Genomic DNA, 20,263 nt, shown 5'->3' with positions numbered 1-20,263 from the left:
GGCCAACAAGAAAGTGGTACGAAGGGCACAGACTGCGAGGCACGGTAGGGAACCAAGCGAGAAAAAAGAACATTTGGAAAATCAGATGAATATCAAATGGGTGGGGAGAGCTTTCTTGGAGCTCTCTACTCAAAAGTTCGGAGAGATAGATACCTGGATCCTACAGCTCACACAGTGGAGATATGGCGACAAGCTAATCGCACTCTGGGATGGTCGGGCCGATTGACTAAAGCCACTCCGCTACGGTCCACCCAATCGCTGGGTTTATTATGTCACCAACCGGGATTTGATAAATGGGATACCATAGGCATCTCGTCTATAGGTCACCTAGTGAAAAAAAGGGAAAATATTTAACATTCATAGAACTAAAGAACCAATGTGAGCTAGCTCAGGGGAAAGTTTTATGTTATTTACAGATCCGTCAAGCCCTTAATGAGCTATTTCAGACTTCGCTAGTCTTCCGGAGTCCTCCCCTCTAGATGACCGATTTCTGTCGAAACCTATGTTGGAGAAAGCTGTCTCGTTGACATATTGGAAATTATGCAATAACCTACCAGATCTGTTTCCCACTCTCCGAGACAGGTGGCAAGCTGATGTCGGACAAATTGAAGATGGTGACTGCCAAACAGCATTAATGCCCCCGAGAGAGGCAGCCATTCCTCAAAGGCTCCGTCTGATCCAATTAAAAGTCCTGCTCAGAGCATACCTCACTGGGGTCACGCAAACAAAAATTGGGTACAATTAGACTCTGTGTGTCTTCGCCGTTGCAGCCAGGAGGCAACCTTTTACCATATTATTTGGGAGTGTCCCGGCATACAAAATCTATGGAACAGAGCTACAAGGCACATGCAAAGGGCACTAGATAAAGAAATCAGCCTTACGCCACGCTAAGAGCATCTTAATATTTGGAAGGCAACGGACATGACGGAGGTGGAACAACAACTGACCACACTGGGATACACAATAGTCATGCAGACCTTGCAATGAAGTGGGGAGTGGGGGGTGGGGGGGGGGTGCCCTCAACAAAAACCTGGGCGTAGGAATTCGTTAAGTGTATGATAGCGGAGAAAGATGTGTTCAAATCCCGGGGCTGTCCTAAGAAGTGGGATAGGAAGTGGGGTAAATGGAACGTGTATCGAGGAGAGCTGTGTACTTCGCCCAATAAAGATATGGAAATTAGTCAGAATAGCAGATATGAGATGGAAGTCGAGTCATTACTGATTCCTATGACCATGTGAATGTTATAAATGTGGTGCACTATATGTAATTATTTGATATGTGATGTACAAGTTTATTTTTGTTTCAAATCAATAAAACATCTTTAAAAAAAAAGTAAATGTGGAAAATCATTCAACACCAAACACATGGCATAAACGCTGCCCTCCACCCTTACCCATAGTAAGGGTGGTACGTGTGAAACACGACTCCACATCAAACATACAACATGAAAAATTGCACTGCACCCAAAGTTAGGGTGGTAAGTGTGGAAAGACTTGTAAAAGTGGGCATCCTCACATTCCATTACATCACCATGCACACCAACATTCCACAGCGCATTCACACTGGCTGAGCAGCAGGTATAACACTCTCCTCGGATTGGCACCCACCAACCTCGATAATAAAGAGAGCAAGAGGCATATGTGAAAGCCACCTGCTCTGAACTTCAGACCACCTGTAACTCGGTGGACGTGGAAAAAACACTAATATGCCTGCACAGGCTGCCACATTTTGTCCTGCTCAGCTGGGAAGTGAGTGACATTTTTTTTGCTCTGCTTGTTTTTTAAAGGCAACATTGTTGAACGTTTCACACTTGCATGCTGCAGGCAGAGACGTGCATGCCTAGGAGCAGTGTTTGAGCGCATGTGGGCACTTTACAGGGAACACTGATAAGGCCCCCCAAAATATCTGGCTACCACAGGCACTAGTATGGGTACCAGTGGGGAGCCAGCAGGTGCCACAGGGGGCTTTGGGGCTCTGCCCACAGCCCCCCAACATTAAAGAAAGTTGAGGGTGCCTCAGTTGGGTATCAACACACCCAGATAAAAAAGTAACAAAAACAATAATAAACCAGGTGCAGGAGCCATTCATTTATCACTGCTCACCAAACAGAACTCCCCATATTGCCCTGCAAGGACTTTCTCTTTCGATTTTTTGGAGCCTGGTAAGGCTCTTAGAAGGGACATTAGCACCATCAAGCCTTTTTTATTCTTTATTTTGTGGGAGGCTGCAGGGAGTGCAGTATCCCCCAGCAGCATTTAAAAAAACACAGTAAGTGTCCTGGTTCATTAAATACATGACCTCAGGGGAGCTTACTATATGTTTTTTTTAAAGAACTTCGAGCTATTGCTCTATGCTCTTCAGCTGGAGTGCAAAGACCCCTTGTTGTACAGTCTTTAGCTACACTTTGTTGCCTGAAAACCGATGACAGAAAGACTAAAAACCATGATTTTTTTTGTAGGGCTTTATTAAAACAATTTTATTATATTCACTTATATTAACCATTGCAATGTGCGAATTTAAATAATATACATTTGATTACAATTATTGCTGACTTCTTGATAAATACAAAACGTCTGCTTCATATATGTTAGTTTGCCTGCCCTATAACAGGCCCTGCGCCCAAGTCCATGCGACGTATGGCCAAAGGCGGTGTAATTTAGGTGGATTGGGAAGCCTTCGCGAGGTCCTGGCCACTGGCTAGTAACTAGAACTCATTAACTTGTCAGGCACTACTAATTAACTGACATGTTCAATGACCTCATTAATGACATCCCTGCAACATCTGAAATGATACATTGATATCACTGTGCATGGCGGGTCGCGGGTTATAGTTACTTTGAGGCACGTGTTATGTATAGTTAATTGAGATATAACTTTAACTGGTGAATTATAGTAGTTTTGTTCCTTTAAAATGGTACGTTGCATAACTGACATTTTCACCTATCTCTGACGTTCCTTGAACTTTGTTTTTTTCAGTAAATCTATCTAATATAATATATTAAAATCAAAAGGTTTTGACTAATGCAAGACTTAAAAACATAAATGTATACATTTATAGAGGGGCGATTGGTAAGATCTCTTCATCCAGAGTCCATAAGTGTGCTACACACCTACACAGTTACTGCACATGCACGCACTCAACACACATACAAAATTTGATTGCAAGGTTTTGGCTTTCACATCACTGCAGAACTTTACTTGAGAAGAGCCAGTAGGCTCCTCTCCATGACATGTAGAAAAAGGTCTGGTTATATCATTGATGCACAAAAAATAGTACACTACCACCATTGCTTTATGTGAAGCACCCAAAGCATGGATTAGATTACGCTATGAGGGCAAGCTTGGTTCTGGACCTCACATTACCATAGACAGGCCTAGACCTCTGCACACACACTGGATTAGTGTGACTCCAAGGCCAAACAAAAGTCAAGGTATCCATTTGAAGTGCAGTTGGGCAATGCAGGCAGATGTAAACACCTGTTTACCATGCACGTGACATACCTGTCCCAATACTCCCCATATTAAACTGGAAAAATGCTAATATCTAAAAACATCAAATACATACCTTACAATCCAAAAAATCACAATCAACATCAACTGTGATGATTTAATTGTACAGTCAAGCAGAGAAGGTAGAATACATTAGCAACATTTGTGTCAAAAGCAGTTTCAGTCACCACATAGTTCTGATAGAGACTTCTAACCACATATTCCTGACCTTTCGAATACTTCCCCAAATGTCGAACTGGATATGAAAACTATCAAGCAGTAACTCTGCGGGCCAGTAGGTGATTTGCTGCTCTGCACGGATAGTGTTCCACTCAGGAAATGACATGCCGAGCCAATATAGGCACCACTCCCACGTGCTCACATCAGTTTAATTCTTTCTGAGCCACCAGAAGCAGATCTGGAGCTACCTTTGGTGTCCTCTCGAAAGCACTGTGTAAGGAATAAATGTCACCTCCCAAGACTACAGGGTTTAAACCTTGTAAGCACTGTCACAAGGAAATGTCTGTGACATGTCCACATCAGATTTGCCTGTGGTGCTTGGGGTTGAGTCGCAACTGTAAGGCGGGCTTTGACTGTTTGTTGATGAATCCATAGGCCATTCAGGTCCGCAAGGTGAAACCTGCGTAGCCAGGCATCGGAAGTCTGCACATTGAGACTGCTCTAGGTCTGGAAGCCAGTTTCGAGGTTGATTGTTGTCGCTATCCAAATACTTGGGTATGTAAAGGATAATGCATAAGAAATACAAGTGGAAATTGGCCCCTTTCCACTACTTTCATACACCTGAGAAGGTGCAAGAGTGTTGTCATGCCTCTCGATCTTGCTCCCAAAGTAGGTTGAAGTCGGGGCCAATCCAACAATTTGTCTCAGCAGAACCCAAGTTTTCGGGGCCCTCTTTGACACTGAGGTAGGCCATGCTCTGACTCTTAGAATTCCTCTGACTCCTTTGGCGTGCGGGTGGGCCCCACGGAGTCAAGAGGTCCTACATCTGGGATTTGCTAGTGGGTTTGCCGTCGCACCAGTTGGACCCTCTGAGCCCACCACCTGTAATGTCTTGGCACAATCAATTTCACCTTGGCTGTTAAACCCTTGTGGAAGTGAGATGTGAATATCAGAAGTGGAATCCCTATGCGACCAAAGCCCTACTACCAACTGTGATATGATATACCTCCAGTCAATAACAGCACCCAGGGGAAAGAAGAAGTGGAGGAAACAATAGAGATGGCATCCTAGGTCCCTTCAAGTTGACTGCATCAATTCTCCACACTGGAGATTCTTCCAATGTTCAAGTGTCGTGGTACATCTACAAGTATATGAGGATTTAGGATCTTCACCTTTTCAAGTATGAGCATGGATAAATATAGAATATAAACTCTTACCTAATACCTACTACTTTACCACTTTAAATCTAGCAGCTGGAATCCATGAGAATGCAGTGAAAATCCTGAAAAAATTTAACAAATACAGGAGACCGAGTAAAGAAAGGACCGGAACAGAATTATCACTACTACTAGAACTCTCCTATGGCACCCAATAGTTACCTAGACAGCAAAAGTTTTAAAGGTGGATCAGAACCGGAATTACATAATTCCTTCAATGTTTAGCAAAAACATTCCATGTGAAATGTAATTGAGTAATGGCCCAAGGAGCGCTAAAAAGAAGTCTTTAGAAAAACAATAGTCTTTTAACTCTCAATCACTATTTTTAGCGAAGTAACACCAAATAATAGTCTTTTATTTCTCTTGTAGAACATTAATATCTCCATCTACAAAGTTCCTGGATTCGCAGCACTGGACTGTGAGTAAATTTCCAACTGTTTTTGTATGCTTGCACCTTACCAACTTAGAAGAGCAGTCAGCTGTTAGTAAACCTTTATCACCAATTATGTCTCCGCAGGTTCCACAAGAGATGCATAACAGAACTAGAAAAAATCACCAGGCAGCCCAGAAATACATTGAGTAACTACTGAAGGAAGTTTGAATCTAAAACAGCAGTCGTCGGAAGAAGCACGAATGCGGACGTCAAGAAAGAAAAGGTATGTTTACAGTTTTTAAAATAATTATAGGCACTGTGGGTCTCTTGAGTGCAGCTTTTATACAGCTACACTCGAGAAAACCCAACTGCGGCCAGCATGGGCTTCCTGGGGGCAGACCGACGCAGCGGAACACTGAAGGCTACACCACGTCCCTTGCTTCGATTGCTCTCCCTACTTCCAAGTGTTCCACTGCGCTACAGAGCAACAGCCATGACACCATTGCTTCTTACCAGCGCCTCTACAGCTTCTACCTCTGGATCCATGTACTGCGCCAGATCCATGTACATCAACATTGGTGCCGTCTCCATTGACGCCAAAGGACGTGGCATTACTCATTGTCCAGTCCAAGTCTGTGCCGCCCCAACCTCGACCAAGGTCACTCTTCAGTGTCCATCGAGCTGCAATGTCCTGGTTCTGCGTGACAGGTCAAATACACTGCATTACCTATTTGAGAGGGACTCTGACAATGAGTATGATGGGGGAGATATGTTTAAATAATCTATCATAAAGAAAATTGATATGAGGACCTCTTGGATGCCAGTGGTCTCTACCCCTCTCCTGATGCTGGTTAGTCTCACCTCCAGGCTCTACCAATGAGGAAGGTGCCACCTTTGCAGTGGTTATGCAGAGGGCAGCCAAGGTTCTTAACCTCCAGGTCTCCAATTTGGAGTTCAACACTAACGTGCTAACTGAAGTTCTCCAACCAGGAAAACCAATACTGAGCCCTTGTTGCTCTTTAATGAGGCCCTCACCAACACTCTTTTAGGAACTTCGGCCAAGCCTTGCTCTGGTCCACGAGTGAATCGCCATATCATGGATCGCCATCACCCTGCCCCGGCGACCTTGCTTCTCTGACTCAATACTCTTCCTTGGTGGTGCACGCTTCTACCAGCAGGACAAATCTGAATGCCTTCCCAACTACTCTTCCAGATAGAGAGTCTAAAAGATTAGAAGCTTATGGGAAGAGGGTATTTTCTTCCACAACTCCTCTCCTGTTGGTCAATGACAGCTGCCTTTTAGGCCACTATTCCCACACTCTCTGGGACTTTGTTGCCCAAGTTCTCCCAGAGGTCTCGTAAGATGTTCGCCCCGTACTGATGCAAGCCATACAAAAGGGTCACACTATGACATTTACGGTGGTAGGACATTATCAGTTTGCAGTGCATCACTTTGGACTCACCAGCGCCCCCGTCGTCACCAACCTAAAGACTACGGCCAACCTCCTGACGTCCTTTCGGTTCACTATAAACGGCCACAGTCACATCTGACTCCCTTCTTAGATGCTCCCTTTCATCAGAGCCATTCTGGATATGGTCCGGTTTCATGCCTTTCCCCCAGAAGGAAGTTCAGGACATTCAGGCTATGATGCCAATTTTTTCGCCTCTGTCCTGGATGGCAGTGAGATCATCTCGGAGGCTGCTGACCCTTCATTATTCAGTCCACCGTATTTGAATCACCTATTATCATGTCTATTTGAAAGGGCTCCAGCATTTGTTTCTGCCTTCTCCCTTTGTTAGACAACAGTGGGATTTTAACCTGGTCCTCGTATATTTGATATGCAACCACTTTGAGCCACTGCACAGCTGTCCTTTGCGGATTCTCACCCTCAAGACAGTGTTCTTGGCTGCCATAACATCAGCACGGTGGGTGAGCGAGCTCCAAGCTCTGTCAACCTGCTGTATACCTCCTTTACAGACAAACTGATTCTAAAGACTTGGGCATTCTTTTTTCAGATAGAAGTTTCACCATTCCACGTTGCACTGCAGTATACAAAAAAATGATGGCTGGAGTGCTTGGACTAATCTTAGCTACTGGTAATTACTCGGGCCACATGATAGTCCTTCACTATTTTGCATTCTATGCCACATCAGTTTGGACCCAGCCATATACAAATCAGTCTTGACTCTGCTCCAATGGGAACAGTCCAGCCTGAACTGCCAGGCCAGGTCCTCCCTGAACTGGAACATAAGCAACTCAGGACTGGTTTCACCCTTGTTAGGGCTCATCAGCTAGGTATACCTTAGTTACAGTGGCACAGTGTGGTGTGCACGGGACCCACATCTGGCATACATGTCCACTAAAGACATCTAACTGAAGTCTACAAAAAAGTGTTGTATGGAATGCTTGAATGAATCTGAGCCACTGGTAATTATTCTGGGCCACTTTCAAATCCATCATTACTTCAGTATTAGAACTTTGATAGATTCAAATGCTTGAATCATTCCCTGTTGTCGAGATGGGAGTCCCCAGTATATATAAAATAGCAATACAAAGCCATTACAAACTAGAAACCAGGCATAGGCCTATTCCAGTTTTGTAACATATCCACCTCTTTTTGTAAAATAGACCAAGTAAAATCAACAATCGATCAGATTAGCTGACCCTTTAGAACCCTCCTGAGAGAACCTCTGAACTTCAGATTTTCAACCGTACGTTGTGCTAGGGAGTCTCCACTGAGCTCTGCTCAGTTTTTACCTTGTTACATTACTCTTGAGAGTTTTTCATCTAGTTTTTCTTCAACAACTTCTCCAGCTTTGGATTCAGCATGTCTGATAAAGAGAAAAAAGGCCTTTTTAGAGCTTGTGCCAGCTGCTCTAAAAAGAGACTACATGTGGATGACCCTCACAAGGACTGTATTTATTGCCTGTATCCAGATCACAAGGCCAAAGATTGCAAGGTATGCCGTACTTTTTCCACCAAAACCTTGAGGGACCGTGAGGGACATCTCCTGACCTGGCTCTAGTAGCTACAGTCCAGGAGAGAGACAGTCTCCAGTGACGATAGTGATGAGGCCTCATCAGCTTAGTCTTCAAAGAGGTCATTGAAAAGGGGGAGATCTGACCCTTCTTCTTCGGAAGACCGACCTGGGGAAGCCTCTAAAACGACCTATCATGGGTCTGCCAGCTAAGTCCAAGCAAATCTCCTCACCGAGGTGTAAAGGAGAGGGGAGGACTGACTGCAGGCGAGACTACAGTGAGGAAATCGAGCTCTGTACCTCCATCTTCTCCTCCTGAGGGAAGGAAAGCCTTCAAAAAGCCCTCCTCTGTTCCTTCTGAGGGAAAGCAAGCTAAAAGCGTCCCACCGTTGACGAAGTTGTCAACGACACCATAGAGGAAGAAACTGTCATTGTTGACGCGCAGTGAAAAGGCACAGTCTCCTCAAACTGCTCCGATGACTGGATCAACGCGGAGAGTTTCCTTGCATTCATCATCAACGGTGTAGCATCAATCAATCAATCAAGAATTTGTAAAGCGCACTACTTACCCGTGAGGGTCTCAAGGCGCTGAGGGGAGGGGCCGCTGCTACTGCTCGAAGAGCCAGGTCTTGAGGGGCTTCCTGAAAGTGAGCAGATCCTGGGTCTGCCGCAGGTGGGTGGGGAGGGTGTTCCAGGTCTTGGCGGCGAGGAAGGAGAAGGATCTGCCGCTGGAGGTTGTTTGTTGGATGCACGGGATGACGGCGAGGGCGAGGCTGGAGGAGCGAAGCTGGCGGGCGGGGGTGTAGAAGTTGAGTCTGTTATTCAGGTAGGCTGGTCCGGTGTTGTGGAGTGCTTTGTGTGCCCGGGTGAGGAGCTTGAAGGTGACCCTCTTGTTGACGGGGAGCCAGTGCAGGTCTCTTAGGTGGGAGGTAATGTGGCTGCGTCAAGGGATGTTGAGGATCAGGCGGGCAGAGCCGTTCTGGATGCGTTGCAGTCGCTGTAGGTGTTTGGTCGGGATTCCTGCGTAGAGTGCGTTGCCGTAGTCCAGCCTGCTGCTGACGAGGGCTTGGGTCACCGTTCTTCTGGTTTCGTTCGGGATCCACTTGTAGATCCTGAAGAGCATGTGGAGGGTGTTGTAACAGGAGGAGGAGACGGCATTGACCTGCTTCGACATGGAGAGGGAGGAGTCGAGGATGAATCCTAGGTTGCGTGCGTTGTCCGTGGGCGTCGGTGCTGTTCTCAGTGTGGTCGGCCACCAGGAGTCGTCCGAGGCCGAAGGGGTGGGGCCGAGGATGAGGACTTCCGTCTTGTCCGAGTTTAGCTTCAGGTTGCTGCTCCACATCCACTCGGCGACGGCCTTCATTCCCTCGTGGAGGTTGATTTTGGCAGTGTGCGGGTTCTTGGTGAATGAGAGGATGAGCTGGGTGTCGTCGGCGTAGGAGATGATGTTCAGGTCGTGCTGGCGGGCCACTTGTGCGAGGGGGCCATGTAGACGTTGAACAGGGTCGGGCTGAGGTATGAGCCTTGGGGTATGCCTTCAGATGAGGTCAGTAGCTTCGGATCGGTAGGGGGGGAGGCGGACTCTCTGAGTTCTGCCGGAGAGGAAGGACGTGGTCCAGTCTAAGGCCTTCTCCTGGATTCCGGCTTTTTGGAGGCGTGTTCTTAGTGTGCGGTGGCAGACCGTGTCGAAGGCGGCTTACAGGTCCAGGAGGATGAGGGCTGAAGTTTCGCCGTTGTCTAGTTGGCGCCAGATGTCGTCTGTGGCGGCGATGAGGGCTGTCTCGGTGCTGTGGTTCCGTCTAAATCCGGACTGCGATGGGTCTAGGATGTTGTTGTCCTCGAGGTGGCCGGTCAGCTGAGTGTTGGCGATTTTCTCGATGACCTTCGCCAGGAAGGGGAGCAGGGAGATGGGCCGGAAGTTCTTGAGGTCCTTGGGGTCCGCCTTGGGCTTTTTAAAGAGGGCGTTGATTTTGGCGTGCTTCCAGCTTTCCGGGAATGTTGCTGTGTCGAAGGAGATGTTGATGACCTTCCGTAGTTGAGGTGCGATGGTAGCGTCTGCTTTGTTGAACACGTGGTGCGGGCAGGGTTCTGCTGGCGATCCTGAGCGGATGGAGTTCATGATCTTGCGTGTCTCGTCGTCGTTGATGTGGGTCCAGGAGGTCAGCTAGTTGGTGCAGGTGGTGTTCGGGCCGGGGTCTGTCGTGGTTGGGGCGGACGGGGTGTTGAAACTGTCATGGATGTCGGCGATCTTGCGATGGAAGATGGTGGCCAGTGAGTCGCACAGTCCTTGCGAGGGCGGGATGTCTTTGGTGTTGGCGCTGGGGTTGGAGAGTTCCTTTACAATGCTGAAAAGCTCTTTGCTGTCGTGTGTGTTGTTATCCAGGCGGACTTTGAAGGAAGATCTCTTGGTTGTTCTGATTAGGTGATGTGTCTGTGGATGGCGTCCTTGTGGGCTGCGTGGCTGTCTGGCGTGCGGTCGTGGAGCCATTTCTTCTCCAGTTTCCGGCATGTGTGTTTGGAGGTCTGGAGTTCTTCGGTGAACCAGGCGGCTTTCTTGCTGGGGTGGTTGATGGAGGGTTTCTATAGCGGGGCGAGAGTGTTGGCGCAGTCTTCGATCCACTGTCTAAGATAACGGGCGGCGGTGTCTGGGTCGGTGGGCGGGTTCTGGGCAAGGGTGGAGGTCAGCTGGTCCTCGGTGACTTTGCTCCAGCAGCGGCGAGGCAGCTGTTGTGTGCGGTGGTGCGTGGTTGGTTTCTTGAATGTGAAGTGGATGCAGCGGTGTTCGGTCTAGTGGAGTTCGGTGGTGTTGTTGAAGGCGACGTGGGTGCTTGTGGAGAAGACGGGGTCGAGCGTGTGGCCGGCGGCGTGGGTGGGTTCGGTGACGAGTTGTCGGAGGCCGAGGTTGGCGAGGTTGTCGATCAGGGTGGCGGAGTTGGCCTCGTTGGTGTTCTCGAAGTGGAAGTTCATGTCCCCGAGGAGGATGTAGTCCGTGGAGGCGAGTGCGTGGGTGCTGGCGAGGTCGGCGATGGAGTTGCTGAACAGGGCCCGGGGTGCGGGAGGTCTGTAGACAAGTGTTCCTCTGAGGGTGATTTTGGGATCGGTGTGGATCCGGAAGTGGAGGTGTTCGGCGGAGTTGAGGGAGTCGTCTGCCCAGGACCTCGACGGTGGACTTGTAGACGATGGCTATTCCTCCTCCGATTCCGAGTGCGGTCTCTGCGGGAGATCTTGTAGCCGTCAGGGATGGCTGTGGCGATGTCCGGAGCCAAGGAGTCGTTCCACCAGGTCTCGGTGAGGAAGGCCACGTCTGGGGCGGAGGTGTCGAGCAGGTCTCAGAGCTCGAGGGCGTGTTTGCGTGCGGAGCGGGTGTTGAGGAGTATGCATCGAAGGTGGTTAGGGCCAGTCCTTGGAGGTTTGGTGGTTCTGTCGCATGCAAAGTTGCAGGTGAGGCAGGAGAAGGGTCCGTGGGTGTGTTTCGGGGTGGCTTGGAAGCAGCAGCGGTCTTGGCCGGTGCTGAGGGCGTGGAGGCTGTTGGCATCGTATCGGAGTCTGGCGTTGTGGCGTGTGCGAGGTCCAAGGGTTCTGGCGCTGGTTGCGGTCCAGGCGCGGACGGGCGCAGATGGGCTTGCCTTTGGCACGCTGTCAGCGCACAATCGGCGAGCCCGCTGCGCGCGTCCGCTGCGCGTCCGGGCTGCGGTCACCATTTAAGACGGAGAAGGAGGGAGGAGCAGCTGGGAGGGGGGAGCGGGGTGGAGAGGGGGCATGGCATCAGGAGTAGGTGGCGGGAAGAACCAGGGGTACAGAAGGAAAAAGGGGGGTGGAGAGCTGTCGAGCTTGCGAAAAAAAGCAGAAACGAACACTGGAAAAAACAGAAATTGAGACAATACACAGCACAGTGCAATCAGAAAGTCAACTTTAGAAGCGGCAAAAGAGCAGCAGCAGCGGCTACGACTCGCGCTGGGGGCAGCGGCGAGGCGTCAGCAGGTGGAGCTGAGTGGCGGTCGGGGAGGCGTCTCGGCCTGCAAGCAGGTCAGAATTCACCCCGACCGTCTGGCAGCAGGCACCTTTTGAGGTGGAGAGGGAGGGAGAAGCAGCTGGGAGGCGGGAGCGGGGCGGCGAAGGGGCGTGGCCTCAGGAGGAGGTGGTGGGAAAAACAAGGGGTACAGAAGGAAAAAGGGGGTTGGGGGTGTCGGGCTTGCGAAAAAAAGCGGAAAAGAACACTGGAAAAAACAGAAATTGAGACTATACACAGCACAGTGCAATCAGAAAGTCAACTTTAAAAGCGGCAAAAGAGCAGCAGCATTGGCTCTCAGGCCCGAACTCGCGCTGGGGGCAGCGGCGAGGCGTCAGCAGGTGGAGCTGAGTGGCGGTTGGGGAGGCGGCTCGGCCTGCAAGCAGGTCAGAAGTCACCCCGACTGTCCGGCAGCAGGCACCTTTTGAGGCGGAGAGGGAGGGAGGAGCGGGAGGGAGGAGCAGCTTGGAACCGGGAGCGGGGTGGCGAGGGGGCGTGGCCTCAGGAGGAGGTGGCATCCATCCTCTACGGCGATGATGAAGTAAACGGTGTCAACAGTGACGGTGAAGATGGCGTCGATGGCATCTTCACCGAGAATGACGACGGCCGTGGTGACGACTGCTACTACACCGACGACGACGTCGATGGTAATGACGACAGTATCAGCGACTGCACCGCCGATGGCAACATCTAAATCATCGATGACCTCTTCGACGAGGGAAAACATTTCAGGGGGAAATTATCAGGAAACGTCACATAACTCCAGGGCTCACTTCCCCTAGCAAAGTTTCACCTCTGCTACCTACTCAACTGGGTACGCACATAGCCCTTCAGAATTGCATGTTAAGTGCCAAGATCTGGTTCGGAAGACGGATATAGTGAAGAACAGGAATATGATCCTCCCCAGGACTATCATAGAGGTTATCGGGAGGAGATGGTCTGCATGCCATCCTCCTTGATTTCAGACTTGCAATTTATACTCTCCGACTATAAAAGGAGATTTCTGACACCATCTTTGGCTCAGTAACATGTATCAGTTCCCACTGGTCCACCTGCAGGGCCTTTCACCCCTCGGCTGCCACCACCGCCACTGCATTTGATAGTGGCTCCACCACCGGCTGCTCCTCTTACCCAGGATTATACCTCGGATGACGACCAGGAAGACACATAGGGAATGAGATGATTACATTAGTCCTACTACGGCTTCCCCATCACCAGTTCCAGTAGTTTTTCCACCTGGGGACATAGGTGTTTTTCACAATCTGCTAGAAAGGGCAGCCGTATACTACACCCCATTTCCTTACATCTGGACAGCCAATTTCGCTGAGAATGGCACCTTGCCCGCTCTGTCCTGAAGTATTCTTCTCGTGTGAGTCCAGTCACAGCCCTCCTCCAATCAGATACTGCTTTGGTATCTATTCAAAAGGTGAGGAATCTGTGGCTAGAAGTCTCTATCAGGTGAACAAGTTACTTATCTTTGGGAACACTCTTTCTAGTGGAGGCTCTATCTAGCTGCGGATTCCTCAACCGACCCTCCCCATTTTGTGATTGTACTCTGTACATTAATAAGATCCCAGGTCTGCTTATGGGGGACTGGCGGTGCCTGATTTTGAATGGTACTACCTAGCGGCACAACTTCAGTGGCTTACGCTGGCGGTGGCTCGGGAGTTCCGGGGTCCTGAGGGACCCTGTGGTAGAGTGATTCCCCGACACGTATTATCTTTCATAGTTCTCCAACAGAAGATCGAACTTAGCCAGCTCACTCTTGAGGAGCTCACCCTCCGCCTCTGCTGGAATCGGAGTCAGAAACGAGTCGGTTGTTTCTCCCCGTATGCCCCGGAGATACCGTTGGGCATGTGCACGGCCCTTCCTCACGGGGGTAATTGGACTGCGTTGGCAGTTTGGGAGGAGCTGGGCCTCCATATGGTGGGAGATCTGTACAGCGATGGCGTGTTGCTGTCTTTCCAAGAACTACACACCACGTTTGGGTTGCCACGAGGAGACTATTTATTGCATGCCGCGTTGGTGGCGGGACTGCAGCGCCGCTGGAAGACGGGGCTGCAGGAACCTCCGACCTCGCTGGGCTGCCAGTATGTCACCATGGCGGCGGGCACTTTTAAGGCCGTCACTTGCCTCTACCGACGTCTGTCAACTGAACGCTTATCGCCACTAGATACCTTAAAAGGTAAGTGGGAGACGGACATCGGCAGGCCCATACCGGAGTCGACGTGGCCCCACCTATTGTGGCGAGCCTGGAAGGGTACGCGCAATGCCCGGTTCCAATTGGTACAGTTTTTCACGCTTCATAGAGCGTACCTGACTAAGATCTTGAGGTACTTCGGGGTATCCCATTCAACATATCCGAGGTGCGCTGTGGATGGTGCAGACTTCCGGCATATGTTCTGGACCTGTGCAGGGTTGGGATCCTATTGGGAAGAGGTCGTGACATGTTTGAATCGTGTGACGGGGCGGACGCTGGAGGCTGAGATGGCTACTTGTTTGCTGCTTTGGTTTCCACATACCTCCCGTACCAAAGTTACTAGTAAATTCTACGGCTTGGGGCTGATCATGGCAAAAAGGGAGCTCACCATGCATTGGAAGTCTAGAACGGGCCCCCACTATCAGAGGTGGCGGACGAGCTTCTTGACTTGGGCGAGCAGCGAGGGCACCCTCCGCCTGCAATTGGCTTGGCGCTCGACTAATGAAAAGGCATTGGAGACAGCGAGAGCGTGGGAGGCACTGGTGACCGAACTGCGGACCCCATCTGCAGATTCCGAGGAGGAGGAGGGAGGGGAGGATACTGAGACTGGTCGGGGGGACTCTGCCGGCGCCAGACAGGTGGAGAGTACGTTGAGTCAGACTGCGGGGTGCGGGTGAATTGGTGGGGCGCCCGACGACGAACCAGGTTTGATTGCAACTTTGGAAGGGGCTATAGGGCTCTGATGCTTTTATGGAAGCACTTTGTCATGCTGATACATCTGATATTAGGTGCTTACACGGTTGTACAGATGGATAGTTCACTACTAAACTCCTGTTCGACCTACATAAGGCACACTGGCAGGGGTGTAGAGGGGGGGCAAGGAGGGGGAGAAAATTATTTGGGGGGAGATGAGTATTTGATGTTTGCTTTTATCCTGTGGCAGCACGAGCCATCTGCGTAATGGCGGCCTTTTCATTATGGCTTAAATGGTTTCTTGCAAGAACTAATAAAATCTGTTTAAAAAAAAAATAAGATCCCAGGTCTAGGAATCTGCACATTGTTCTATAAATTTGCTTTTGGGGCTCCTCGTGTAAGGTTGCAGACAGTCTCAAAAGCAACTGACATCGGTGTGTGGGAGTGTCTCCAATATATGCCCTGCATGTCACTTCCGGAGCCGAATGGCATCAGTGCAGAGTCGTAAAGCGCCACCTTCTGGCGTGCAGAGGTGCTGTGCAAAAGTTTCCAGATCCAGTTTGATGCCTGGAGAATATTCATAAGGTGAGGAATCCGTTGCTAGCTAGCGCCTCTATCAGAAAAAGCATTACCGAAGGTAAGTAAACTTGATGATTGGTTACATGCCACAAAGTTTCATCATTGCTAGTTGTTTGTGTTCGGCTTTTGGAAATACCCGGAAGCGCGAGATTCAAGTCTGATGGTTTCAAGTTGTCTTGAAAGCGAAATAAAAAAAAATAAAGGTACCACAATCCGAGTACAAGCAGCTATGAAGAACACTAATCTAGAAATCAATTAGTACTTGGTTCATTCTCCAGGGAGGAAAACAACACACAAAGGCAAAGTGACGCCAACAGGCGCTGGCACACGCTTACCAATGAAAATAAAGAATATAAGATCCACAATGAAGCAAACCAATGGTAAATAATGAGCGGCCTCAAAGCCCTTTTTAGAATTTGTATTAAAGAAACGATAGATCGTCGAAAATGACAGTGCAGGTGCCATTTCAGGTGAGACTTTACAAGGGCATGTGTCATTTGTAGGCATGTGCAGGCTTGGTGCGCAAAGACTGTGTGCCTCAAAGTCTTGCACATTATGAGTTAGGCTAGAGTGGTAGGTGAGTCTCCACGAGGGGCACTGCTATGTCGCATAGGTCTTAGCTTGACAGGTGCCACTCTCCATGCTGTGTCTCTGTGTGCTTCTCTGCACCCATCCCCGGTCTCTTGTGTCGCTTCTGTGCTCCCCATCTCTGATGCGTTTTTATTGTGTAATTCTCTACCTTTCCCGTGATGTTTCCGACCCCATGTTGCTTTCACCCCAATTGACTCCTGCCCCTACACAGCATTTTCTTTCTTTTGAGTTAATGATGTAATTTGTATCAGTAATTACAAATAAAATAAAGGGCCAGTGTCACAGGGTCATTCTGTAGGCGTGAGCATGCGTTGTGCATGTGCCTACAAAAAGATGAGGCTGTCCGCTTCAAAAGTTTTTTCATTTTTCATTTTTTTTTTGCCATTTTACTAAGTATCATGGATGCTGAGTAGCATTCATTCATAAAGCCCTAGGCAATTCTATAGGTCTCAAAAGCGAGACCTTTTAGCTTTGCCAGTCCTGGTCTTATGACTTGTGCTCTTCATTTAAGCTGTTCATTCTACAGCAGTAATACTCAAAGTACAGTCAAGGGGCCGATTACGGCACTCTTATCATTTACATGCAATAGTTTTCAATACTGAACGTAGAAACATTCAAGCCTCCTCCAGCTCTGGCAACAATGTCAGTAGTCAACTAAGAGGCACGTCAGTTGTCATGTAGACCCTCTAGGTGGCCTGGGTTTGTATTATACATAGACTCTGGAGGGAAGTTGTAGTGGTAAGAATGCTTGTTGGAACACATGTCCATAAAACATCAAACATCATTAGACATCATAAAACTACTAGCACGTACACTAAAAACCAATTAACATTATCCAAGCTTAAAAACCCTGCTTGATAGACTGTATAAAACATGCAATTCCCACTGCAACATCGTAAAACCACATCTCAGACAGTAGCTTGGAACAAATATAATATAAAAAATACTAAGGACTTAAAACCTTAATACTAGCAGCCTTATAAAAAGTACAATCCAGAAAAAGATGTCATACGGAGCATATTATATGAAGAGGACATGCACGAACACCATTTTAACTTCATATCTCATTACACCAGACAGGACTAAAAAAAGATGGGGTTACGCCCAAATCTTATTGTCAGAATTTTATTATGAAACTTGGGGTCTGGCAACTGAGACAAGTAGGGAAATACATCATCTCGGTCTAACGTATGCAATGTAAACTTTATTGAGGGGATCTCCAGTAGGTAGGTCATATCCTGCATAAAACACACTTCTGAGCGGATTCCTTCAATGCCTGTTTACTGGGGAAAGGAGACCATCTTTCAGTTGAGCCTCATGTGGTATGAAGTGTTTTAAGATCCTGTACCCTGTGACAAACATTACGGACCCACTCCCAGTCACTGTTAAGGATTTCTACCCAGCGTTGCTTAGAAATTTTTAATATGACTACATCCCATAAATCTGATTAAACTCAGCCAAACACTTGGATTTTAACAGCGCTCTAGACATCCCACTTTGAATCCTAGTAAATGTGAGCCCCAAATACTTGTATGGATCCACCACTTCAACTGGAGTTGAGTTCAAAATCCATTTGAGCTCGTATGTCCTTTTCTCAAACACTATTATCTTTCATTTATCCGTGTTTATCTTCAGGTAGTTTGCTATAAGCCTCAAGAGACTATAGTTTATTTTGATAACCCCGAGGTATAATCTAGCAAAGCTAAATAATCTGCATACAGCAAGCATGGAATATGTACAGCCTTCACTTTTGGAGAGAAAGAATTGCATAATTTTATAACTGAGTGTAAATCCGGCCAAAAAATACTAAATAGAGTCTGGCCAAGACACACCCCTGCCGTAGACCATTACAAATTGAAATCCTCCTGGACAAACGCACGAACTATCAAGCTCAACATCTGCCAATTATTATTATGCAATGTCTAGATTATACAGAGAAGCTCACTTGGTATTTTCCAAGCAATGAGCTTTTCCCAAAGTACTACCCTAGCAACTGTGTTGAAGGTTGTTTGAAAATCTATAGAACACCAACACAGCTCTTTATTTACTGCCACATATTTCTTAACAGTAGCCCATAATACAGAGCAGTGATCCACTGTGGAATGACCCTCCTGAAACCCTCCCCCCCCTGGCTCTTTGGGAATGATCATATGTTCCTGAGCCCATTACTCCAGATGAGATTATAGGGTTTTGGAAAATTCCTTCTCAGAAATATCTAGGAGGCTTATCAACCTATAATTTGAGGGGAGATTGCCATTCCCTTTTTCCAAATGGGATTCACTACGGAGCCTTTCCAGGAAGGTGGGTAGGACCCTGTTGTAACTATCCAACTAAACAAGTGTGCTTAGACCTTTGCCCACCAGTCACTCTTTACCTTAATCGGCGCTGCAGGAATTCTGCCAGATCCTGCTGCCCTAGTTAACTTAAGTTAATCAATTGTTAACTTGATCTCTTTGGCCAAGAACTAGTTACAGACCTTACCCATGTTTGGACACAATTTTGAGTTGGCCTGCGTCATAGTGAGCCATTGAGATCCTCCAAGTATGAGAATCATACATCCTCAGTGATCATACAAGAAATGCCCCTGGCCGATGTGCGTTACTTATTTCATTCACCTTTTGCCAGTAAACTCTTTGGTCCCCTTGCTGAATTATCTGTAACATATCTGTCCAATGCTTATGGAAAAGACAGTTTTTTACCTCTGTGAGCAATTGCTTATAGTGCCTCCTTAAGTGCTTCAAATCTTCCCCAGAGACATTCTTAGACCCTAGCTTGTACTTTTAAGTCCCTGAAAAGCATAAAGTGGCAGAGACAATCCAGTGGTCTCTTCCGTGAAAATCCATTAGTTTAAACCAAAAAATCCATTACTTTAAAATCCAAATATTTATGCTGGAACAAACACATAGGCGATAGGGCAGCGATTGGGAGCCAAAACGAAAAGTTTGGGCAGCCGGAATATCTTTCTAAAAACGGCCATTCAAACACAGTCCATTACCTGCTAACTAATTGCACTTCGCCCGTCACTCTTTCTTAATTACACGCAGTAGGTAAATTGTAGTGCTCTAACCCCTCCTGCAGCCCGTCATCCGAGAACTTGGGTATAGTCGAGCATTAAAATCCCCTGACAGAATAAGCATAGCTTTTGGAAATTTCCTTATCACTTTCCGAAAGGAGCAATCGAAGGGGTCAACCCATTTGTTCATGCTATGCTGCTTCTCTTTATGAATATGTACATTTACATTTTGCATACTCTTTACTCTTTATGCATATAACATTTACATTTTGCTACCTCAGTGGAGAGTAGGGTCAACATACAGTTGACAGTTACAAAGCCCTTGATGGCTTTGCCTTCTCGCAGCCAGGCCTCCTGCAGGAACAGTATATGAAACCAACTCAGTTTTCCATTCAAGTCACCTAATGTCATGAGTTGTTCAAACCCATGAATACTCCAGCTTAGGATTCCCAGGTTGCGAGAGAACTTGCTATTCTATGAATTATTTACCCAGCTTTCCCCATCTTGCAAAACCCTGAAAGTACAGCAATGGGGCAAACTGGTTATTTAACACAATTCTATGGGAAGGCCCTTTCTGCTTCCTAAAGAGGTATCATTCATGATTACAACTCTCAGATTATCCGGGTACTGAGGGGTCACACCCAAAACCTAGGTGTATAACCCCTGGAGGTCCCCTGTATGTGGCATGGGGTGAAATAAAAGCCCACTGACTTGGGGCTACCCCCCCAATGGGAACTAGAATCTGATAGAGACTACTAGCCGCATATTCCTTAACGTAGAATTATCCCCAGGCGTGAGACTGGATCCGGAAACTTTTTTGCCCAGAATCCCTGTACGCCGGGGGGACGGCATCACGTGACTCCGCCCAGGTGGCGTCGGCGATGTCATCGAGGTCACATAAGTCCCACCCCGGCGTGCCTACGTCAGTTTTTTCCTTTTCC

General features: G+C 48.0%; 1 protein-coding gene across 1 annotated transcript in view; it reads left to right on the top strand.

The window, feature by feature from the left end:
* ATP5MJ (ATP synthase membrane subunit j) overlaps positions 1-20,263 on the top strand; it is a 199,181-nt gene that overhangs the window by 55,859 nt on the left and 123,059 nt on the right. The gene's annotated exons all lie outside the window — the stretch shown is intronic.

This window comes from Lissotriton helveticus, chromosome 9 (genome assembly GCF_964261635.1).
Source record: "Lissotriton helveticus chromosome 9, aLisHel1.1, whole genome shotgun sequence".
Classification (NCBI taxonomy): domain Eukaryota; kingdom Metazoa; phylum Chordata; class Amphibia; order Caudata; family Salamandridae; genus Lissotriton; species Lissotriton helveticus.
Note: the sequence above shows the minus strand (reverse complement) of the source record. Positions and strands in the feature narration are given on the sequence as shown.